The sequence below is a fragment of the Chelonia mydas genome, chromosome 5, assembly GCF_015237465.2.
Source record: "Chelonia mydas isolate rCheMyd1 chromosome 5, rCheMyd1.pri.v2, whole genome shotgun sequence".
In the NCBI taxonomy this organism is placed as follows: domain Eukaryota; kingdom Metazoa; phylum Chordata; order Testudines; family Cheloniidae; genus Chelonia; species Chelonia mydas.
The window spans coordinates 77,707,314-77,717,720 of NC_051245.2; the positions used below are offsets into that span (position 1 = coordinate 77,707,314).

A 10,407-nucleotide genomic window follows, 5' to 3' on the forward strand; every position below is an offset into this window, starting at 1 on the left:
TATCTGTCACATCTCTCTTCTCGAGAGGTTACATACAATATCACTCCATAATAACCCCCACAATAACACATAAATCATTCATTTCATACAATGGATCCCAAATCTACTTAAATGTAAGTCAGTCTTCCAAGAATATTACAGGAAAATGCCATCTGTCACAAATGGTACCTTTAAAAGATGGGTTTCAGAGTAGCAGCTGTGTTAGTCTGTATTCGCAAAAAGAAAAGGAGTACTTGTGGCACCTTAGCGACTTAGAGAGAATGCATCCGATGAAGTGAGCTGTAGCTCACGAAAGCGTATGCTCAAATAAATTTGTTAGAGACTAAGGTGGCACAAGTACTCCTTTTCTTTTTAAAAGATGGGTAATTTGCTTTCAAAACCAGGTTACTCTTCAAGTTAAGAAGAACTTTGTCTAAAGTATTTCATTCTGCTTCTGCTTAATATTTTATTCTCTTGTTGATATGACCATTAATACAATTTCCTACAGTGTGAACATTTGTGAACACTTTCAGGTCTTATCCCAGCACTTTGACATCAACCACATAGGTTAAAAATAAACTTTCTAAAGGCAACAACAACAAAATTTAAGAAAAATAAATTTTCTTAATAGCATCTTACATTGAATGGGCAGAACAAAAGCTTCAGAAATAGTATTGCTCAGGGTTATCCTTGTAGCCTCTCTCTAAACTAGGAAGCCTTTGCTAAAATTTCCCCCTGATTCAGCTCCAGTGGTAGTAGCAATGGGGAAACTGTGAGTATAGACAAGCCGCCAGTGGCTAAGGCATTTGAAGCACCAAGGTGTGTAAACCTGCTCTGAGCAGGGGTGGGTGATATCGTATTTATAATGTTGACAGCATCCTGAAAACTTGCCTTCTCTACAGTTCCCTCACATTGGTGGGTCTGAACAAGTGGTAGCAACAGTACAACATTTTAACAAAAATCTCTTCAGACGGCAGCCATGTGCACTATAGCTAATCATGGTGGGCAGGTACTATGGAAGTTTATCCACACTGTTCTGTTAATGCACCCCAATCCAGGTTGGCTTGCTGTTATTCTTGCTTAATTTGCCCTTTACTCACACAGTCATCTGATTTGTACATTTATTTGCAGTAGAAGGGTGCATAATTGCAGGCTAATTAATTACGCATAGATTTTGGACTATTCTTTCCTATCAATGTTCATGCTTAATTAATTAACATCAAACTTATTGATGAATGTTGTTTGTTTAAAACACATCGCCATAGGGCACACACAAAAGTCTTACTGATGTAGGTACAGTATAATTCTTTGTTACTAAATTCTAATTTACATTGGTACATCTATAGTGAGTAAAGTAGGTCCTAAAATGTTTCTGAGATCGTTTTAAAGAAGTACATAATTGAAGTCTCAAAGACTGGAAGGAAAAACTAACATGCAAGGGAAAAAATACACCAGGCTAGTTTGAACTTACAATAGGAGTTTACCTCACTGAGATCAAGTGTCTTGCCAACAAGCCATATGGGCATGATGAATGAGACAGGAAAAGTGTTTAATATGGAGATATACCTATCTCATAAAACTGGAAGGGACCTTGAAAGGTCATTGAGTCCAGTCCCCTGTCTTCACAGCAGGACCATATATTGTTGCCCCAGATCCCTAAATGGCCACCGGAAGGATTGAACTCAGAACCCTGGCTTTAGCAGGCTAATGCTCAAACCACTGAGCTATCCCTCCCCCAATAAGTAAGTATGATGACATTTTGTCCATAAAAACATTCGTTCCCAAGGTGCACTTGTGCATCTGTTATATATTTTGGTACTGTTTTTACTTGTAGCTTTAGAGATATTTAAGAAGGTGAGAATCTATGCCCAAAGGACCATAAAAGGAGACAAACTAACAGAATATAAGGCAACACCCACCACTGATTCAGAGGATTATCACCAGGAAAAATATAGGCTATTGTAAACATTTTAGGACACACAGCAGTGAACTGGGAAGCCTTCTATAAGGAAACAGTTCTATCTTTCTCTCCCTCATTATGTCAAGGGTAAATTGCTCTTACCCATTTAATAGATTCATAGATTCCAAGGCCAGAAGGGACAACTGTGATCATCATTTGTCCGTATAACATAAGGCATAGAACTTCCTAAAAATAATTCCTAGAGCAAATCTTTTAGAAAAACATCCAATCTTGATTTTAAAATGGTCAGTGATGGAGAATCAGGATCATCAAGTCAAAGTCAGTTGGGTTTCATATTTCTTCATCATGGATAAATGCAAGAACTGCAGAATAACCCCATATCTATAGCTCTGAGAAAAAGTATCCAGCACTGTGACTCAGACCCACAGTTCCGTGAAGATGACGACAGAAGAAAGGAATAGACACATTTTGGCAGATTCTATGGTAGATACAGCTCCAAGCTGTTTGCAGAAAGCAAATACTGCTTTAGGACAACTTACATACTGCAAAGTAGTTGCCAAAAAAACCCACCCAAAAACAAAAAACCCTTTTTCTTTTCCATACAGTACATTTTGTGAGTTGAGAGATTAAATAAAGCACAGGTTGAAAAGATCCACTGTTCTCATTACAGATATTTGAGCATCAGAAAGCATACCATATTGCCAATGAAATGGAAAATAAGTTACATGAAAGAGCTGTTAATGCCAACTCTGTTCTTGGCATGCTTAGTGAGAGTGTTCCTCTCTTGGAAAATCAGCCATAATACTTTATTGTTGTGCAGAAACAGCAAAATGTCAAAAACATTTTCTTGTCCTTGTGGAAGTAATAAAACCCTACAGCAAAGGCAACACTCCATATCTTCTGTCTATGAGAACTATGAAAAAGCTAATGAAGAATGATTTAAGCAGCAGAATGAATGGACAGATGGGACATCAGTAATGACTAGAAAGAGAAGAGACTGTGCATGTTATTAAAAAAAAGTTCCCTTTGGGGTGTACTTCTCAATGCTTTGCCCATTGTCTTGAGTTGGAGGTGGATGCGCTCCTCAATGTTGCCGAAATCAGCCATTCGGAAGTCTTTGTGGGTTAGCTATACAGTGTTCTCAGTCAATGAGAGTACGAGCCAACTAAATGTGCATAAGACATTATCAAAATTCCAACAGACAGACGGGTCCAATGTTTTGCTGAGTGCTAGCGGCAGTAAAAACAAAAGTTGTTTTTAGGTCATTCAAAATTTTGTAAGACGACTTCACATTTGCATCCAGCAATATGGAAAGAGTATTTAGTAAGCGATTAAAAATATCTAGGTCAAAAAAACATTTGGTAAATACAATATTTGTTGAATTTGGCTCACATTGAACTAAGCCTCAAGAGAGCTGTCAGTCTTGTCACAAACTGCAAAAATATGACTATTATCTATTATACCATGGCCCACATAAAGGCAAATCACCCCTCAACTTCTGTTGCTATGAAAATTGCAGGTGGTAACGGCCTTTGGGAAACTAAACAACAGCTTTGTAATAATGAAGTGTTTGAGGGAGTCATGCTGAGACAAACCACGTTTCAGAGAAATCAGCACCAGTTCTGCTGGTCAGCATTGGACAACCTGCCTACCAGATGGCCTAATAAGTTTTGGTACCAGCAAGGCTTTGGAGTAAGGGTTACCTATCTCAGGCTATGGCTATACTAGACAGCTTACAGTGGCGCAGCACCAGCATCAATGTAGCTGTGACACTGTAAGCTCCCTGTGTAGGTGCTCTAAGCCAGTGGGAGAGAACTCTCTTGTTGACTTCATTACTTCAGTTCCCAAGAGCGGTGACAGCTATGTTGGTGGGAGAGCTTCTCCCATCAACATAGTGCTGTCTACACCAGTGCTTAAGTCGGCATAAGTTCTGTCCCTCTGGGGGATGGCTAATTCACACCTCTGAATGACATCATTTATGATGACTTAATTTGTAGTGTAGCCAAAGCCTCAGGAAAGAAGTAAATTTAGTATGATGTGAAATAAGGAAAGCATCACCATTGGCAAAAGAATGCCCCTTCCCTGCAGCCTCTGGGGTAGCAGGAGAAAAAAAACCCTTGGCCCCTTTAAGGATTGCACCACCGCCTTTTTCCCTCCTCATGGACAATTATGGGCTTGAGGAAGGAAGAAGGGTATCTCTGTGGCTGACTGATTGGACAGAAGGGTACAGAATAATCCTATTGGCTTCTGTGTACCAACGGGGAAGGCTTATAAAAAAAGTTCCCTTCCAACCTCATCCCCTGGGAATTAGAGTGGGATCATATTTTGCGGCCTTGCTGTGACTATCATGCTACTGACCTTTTTGGTGATAGGAAGGGATTTTCCCCTCACTGTCAGAGTATCCTGGGAGTGTGGTGTTTTGTCACCTTCCTCTCAGCAGGCCAAGGACCCGGCGAGTAGGTTGTAAAATTCATTTTGTTGCACTGTGACAGGTGCACAGCACAGAGTAGGTAACCACTTAGTAGGAAGTCCAATTCTCTGATAAACCAGAACTGGAAGTAGATTAGGAGGCGGCATCTCCCAAAGAAGCTGGGGAATGGCCTTGGGGGCATCTAAAGTCTGGTACAGTGAGGAGACAAATATCTCTTCGTTCCCCATTCATCCTTGTATTGTAGGAAGTTTTTTTCAGAGACACGGTCTCACTATTTAATCCATAACAATATATGAAAGAAAAAAATTCTCAGAATTTGTTCTATATTTTGAAGACTATTTTGCATGTCTAAGGTGAAATATTAGCCCCATTGAAGTAAATGGGAGTTTCACTAGTGGCTTCAGAGAAGTCAGGTTTTCCCCCCGCACATCTGGTACTTATGCTACAGTTAGTATACTTGAAGCTTGTAATTTTAGGCCCTGATCCTACAAAAAACGTATAGTGTGCCTAACTTTAAGCATGTGAAAATATACCATTTGACTTCAGTGCTTACATGTGAGCAAAAGTATTGTAGGACTGGGGTCTAAGCATGGTAAAGGTAGCTGAAAAAATATAACCTCATCATTTGTTTTTAACTATAGACATACTTAGATGACCTTTCAGAACTACCTACTAGTTTATGCAAAGTGCAATCTAGTTGAAACTGAATGATTCTCAATTGAATCAGTTTAACTTAAAGCCATTTGTTCAGTTCTGGCTGACACAAGGTAACAGTCATTCTAACTCATGTAACGTTCAAGCACAGAAGGGGAAAAAAGCAGAAAAAGAAAGTCACAACCTTTGGAGTATTTTCAAAGTATGAACATACAGAACTATTTTCTTCAAACAGCTTGAATTTAAAATATTGGTTTGCAATCACAAGGAAAAAAAGGATCTTTGTAATCTCTGTGCTGTTTTCATAAAGATTGACTGTGACTTAAAATAGCCTGAGGTTAATACTGTAAATCTTTCTGAAAGATATTTCAATACATGTTCTTCATGCACTCCGAAAATCAGCATATCATACATCTCACATAAGTGACACAATTTCAAGCTCTGTTGGGAAAAATATTAAATTTATTATATCCAAGGTTAAAAATAAAAGGCACTTTTAAAAAATTGGAATTATCTTTTTAAATTAAAACAAATGCTATCAATTCAAGTTGGTCAGCATCAAGTCCAGCCCTCATAAACATGATAGCCCAATTTACCTATTGTAGTCGAGAAGATTATTGGGACATTTTTATTAATACACCAAAAAGTAGACCATTGTCTGTAGAATTTTATGGATTAAATGAGACTGATTTACACCATTTGTACAATTTAACTGAATAATTACTCTTAATCTGCTTTTCAATTTTAACTAAACCCTTGAAACTCCAAACACTTAGGTTTGCTTAACTTTCCACATATGAATAGAACTGTTGTCAGTGTGATCATTCATGTTTCCAAAATTAAGCGCATGCATAAGTGTTCACGGGATCAGGGCCTAACACACTATTTCATGACTACCCTATGCTGCCTATGCCAGTCAAATTAGTTATTAATAAATTAATAAAGTTCTGCATATTTTTTATTGGCGTTTAATCTGCTTTGTTCATAATGGGCTTGATGCAGATGTTATTGGGTGAAGTTCTATGGCCTGTGTTACATAGGAGGTCAGACTAGGTGATCCCTTTTGCCATTAGAATCTATGACTGTTAATTATGTGTTATATATTTTATGCATGTTACATTTCTGGTTCTTTGTCTGCAGTATTTGAGTTTCTTTGAAGAATGAAATGGCATATTCCCATTCAGTTCTTAAAAGCCAGACTACAATAGGGAAATATAAAAAAAGAAAAACGATGGGCCTGATTCGCCTCTGCTTTACTTCAGTTGGTTTGATATAAAACCAGAAAAGGCAGTGATGAATTAGTTACAATGATTTTTTAAAAACATTTTCAAGTGCTTTTGCTACAGCATAGAAGTTGTGTAACCCATACGCAAAAGAATTTGTAGTTTATAGCTCATAAAGTCTTACAAAACGTGTAAAAAGACTGTAACCTTTCTGAAACATTAGCTGGACCAATAAAACATGCTTATACATTCCATTTTATTTACTGGTTAATAATACTCAACATCTGTTTGTGGTTTATCCTTAAAGCAGACTCTGAAGGACAGGAAGCTTTCATAGTAAAATTATGTCAGTAAAAAGTTAAAATGTATACTGTTTACTACTCAAAATGGAATGGAATTTGTACCATAGAATATTTCACAATAAGAATTTAGGGATTTTAAAAAAAAGTTAGCATATAAAATATACATGTTTACATATTAAAGAAAAACACATTTCAGTAGGTTCTAGTTTAATTTTTGATACACATGGCATCTATTTTTGTGTGTATAAATTTTTCACTACATGCTTAGAATCAGAATTTCTAAAGAAAATTGATGCTGTGTGAATGTATAAGCAGGAATATGTTGATGTAAAAAAGGGGTTTGTAAAATCCAAACTAGAAATAGCAGATAGGATGAAGAGGCAATGTTCTACTATTTAGGTCTTTGCAGTGAGGGGAAAGGACATAGAGCAAGGTTAGAGATAAGGACATATTTTATATACCTCCACACTTTATAATCATGGTATTTTGAAAGGTGTGACATGACTCCATGAACTGCATAGTAAGGAGTCATCAGTTTTGCAAATACTACCATAACCTTCCCCTCCATCCCCTGTAACCATTATGGTTTCATATCAATTAATAGGCTATTCCTATGCACTTATTTTCCAAACAGGAAAGTAAAAAGATTTCAGAAACAGTCTGAATAGCAAGTTTCATATTATACAAATAATGCTAAGATTTCGGGACCATGAAAGCCTCCTTAGTTTACTTAATTGCTTATGAATTAATTTTGTTAGCTTCTGCATTGCTACGCTTCACTATGAAATTTAGCACCCACACAAAACAATGAAAACAATAAAAATGGGGGGGAGGTGTGTGAGAAGAAACCCATCTAGTCTCTCATTGGTTAACAGCAGTAATCACTGTGAATTATCAGAGTCAATAACACTACTAAAAATCAATAAGACAAAAATGTTACTCTTTAAGTGTCATATTACAATCACGTGCGGAAAACTGTTGTCTGCATCCAATTTAAAAAGGCATCTGCTCATGTTTGCTTAAAACAAAAGGGTGGTTGACTTAATGAATTATTTACAGGCATGCAATATGGCAACAGTATCATTATGAACTCCCTTCTAAGATCTCCTCTGGCTACTCCTGGCAGGGTGTCAATTTGCTTGTTTTTATGGTAGGTGCATGAAATTATGGAGCTATTCTCTGAAATGAGAGTCTGTTGTTCTACTCTCTAAATGTTAGTAAATTCAATGAACAGAACTATAGCATCACTTGATCAGTGGAAAAGGCATATTTCGTAAGAGCAACATTGTTTTCAAACACAGTTTTAATCCGAAATTACCAAATAGACGTATGCAGTCTCTGTTGTAAATTGTTTCAAGATTTGTGAAACATGCTTCACAAGAACTGGGCCGATCAGAAACATTTTAAATGAAATCTTTTAAAGGTAAGGTTATTTCTTATTTTCCATAAAGCCATCTCTCTCTGAAGTAGCATATCATGCGCCAAAGCTGCAGTCAGATCCATGTAAGGAAACCGCTGAGATCAATGGAGCTCCATTGGATCTGCCTGCATGGATCCAAATTCAGGGTAGAGGCCTTAATTTGTAGCCATGGGCACAATTTTGAACAGCACTTAAATGGTTGAAAGACTGAGTCATTTAGGCACTGATCCTGCAAACAAATGTATGCAATTAGTGAGTAGAGGAGTGTGTACTAAGGGACAGCACACTAAACTGGAACTCTGGAGACCCAGATTCTGTTCCCAGATCTGCCATTAGCTTGCTGGGTGACCTTGGACCAATCACTTCTCTATATGCCTAGACTCCCTGTCTGTAAAATTGTGATAATGATACTGTGTAAATGGGCTAGAAATCTACTCATGATAATATACTCTATCATATCATCTCTCTTATCATGACTAGTCTCATTGAAGTTAATAAAAGTACTCGCAGTAGTAGAGTTAAGCACAAGTGTTTGCACAATGGAGGCTGTAGGTACATCTGAAAATTAAACCCAATGTCTCCATATGACGTAGCTATGCATGCACACAAAAATATCATACTACAGGTATAGTTCTTAATGCATTCCAAACAATTCCATTATTCTCATCCCATAGTTCTATTGTACTGAAATGAAGAGCTGATAAACACATTTATTATTTCAACAGTTGCCAAATCAGCAGCCATTTGTCACCATTTTGACCGACAACCCATTCTAAAAAGCTATGTATATATTTATAACTTCCACAAGATGTCAAAATAAACAATCTATCATTATCACACAGGGTAATGTAAACAACTTCTTTGTAGTGTGTCCACAATGCATGTATACGATACAAAGCAAAGAAAAAAAATAACAGCTCTGACAATACCCAAAGAAACATTTGTAAAGCAAAATAAGGCTACAGACAAATAGGGAAAGCAAAACTTGCTAATCCGCTTTCATAAGAAAAAAAGAAAGAAAGAAATTGATTCAAGCAGTATAGATCCTGTCATATATCAACAAACAGCAAGTTGAATAAGCTCATTCATATTCAACTCCAAATTTTTGTGGCTTTAGTAGAAAGATATTCAAATCAGGAAGCCATTTTAGCAATACATTCATGAATTCCACTTAGTCACCTTTTTCCCATCCAGTGCAAAAAGGATGAAAGCATCACCTTGCAAGTATGTAGTGAGGTGAGCATTAAAATATTCATCTGAACCAGAGAAGACTATGACATTTATGTGCAAAAGTGGGTTCTTAAAACGTAGGGCCCAGACCTTTAAGTTTTTTCTTTTAGCAGTATTTCTTATTCACATGAATAATCCCAGTAGAGGCAATATTGGACTCAATCATTGTTTTGTAGGGGTGTAATTTCTATGACTTCAGTGGAGTTGCTCCTGAGTTATTCTGGTATGAAAGAAGAATTAAGCTCAGTGTGTTAAATTCCACAACTAACAGTTGCAGGACTAAGCTATTAGGTACTAAACTGAGAAGAAAGCAGAACAGAGGTTTTAACATCTAGTGTTTTTGTTATTCTCTCTATATTTCACATAACTTGATAATTAGAATTAAAGGTTTTGATTTTCACAATAGAGCATTCCTGATTATATGCTAGATCTAGTATTTATCAGAAACAATGCATCAGTTGTCAGAAAGGTACCTTGCTATGCTGATGTTGAAGCTGCTTGTGTGGAAACTTCTTATACAACAACATGGCTAGTAGATGCACAGGTAACATTGCCTGCCCTTAGTATCTACAAAACACAAGGTAGAAACTCTTCCAAGAAGGCACTTTTAAAGCTGGGAAGAGGCTTCAACCCTTGACCCTAAGCCACTGGCGTTATGGGAAATGTAGTTTAGGAGACAGGTAGCCATATTGCTTTCAGATGTGTGTTTGTAATTGGTGTAATTCAGCATTGTGATTTTTAAAATTGCTTTTGCCTGTTCATCTGGGGTAATTAATTACTCTGATGATCCACACTTATTTGGCCTACTTCACCTATTCTTTGATGAGTATCAGCTGCTCTGACCCAAACAACATGCTAAAATCTAAGTGGTTTAAATTCCTGCAGAAGCTCGTGGCCGTGAAATGCTCAAAGCAGGATCAAAGATTTTGTAGAAGAGGTTGCAGTGCAGTCAGCAAGCCATTTCGTGACTGTTTAACCTAGGCCAAGATTTAGGCAGACCCTGTTTGGTATCACTGTGCAGCACAAGCTGTGTTCTCCAGCCTATGGCCTAGACAAAGAGGGAGAGCAAGTGTCTGTGTGGCTACCATCTGAATAAAAAAAAGAAAAGGAGTATTTGTGGCACCTTAGAGACTAACCAGTTTATTTGAGCATAAGCTTTCGTGAGCTACATCCGATGAAGTGAGCTGTAGCTCACGAAAGCTTATGCTCAGATAAATTGGTTAGTCTCTAAGGTGCCACAAGTACTC

The 10,407-nt window shown here is 37.3% G+C and overlaps 1 long non-coding RNA gene across 1 annotated transcript in view; it reads right to left on the reverse strand.

The window, feature by feature from the left end:
* Window positions 1–9,778, reverse strand: part of LOC122465998 — a 177,973-nt gene extending 168,195 nt beyond the window's left edge. Inside the window, exon 1 of the long non-coding RNA XR_006291177.1 lies at window positions 9,634–9,778. This is a non-coding gene — a long non-coding RNA (uncharacterized LOC122465998). The remainder of the gene's footprint in view (window positions 1–9,633) is intronic.
* Window positions 9,779–10,407: the final 629 nt, after the last annotated feature.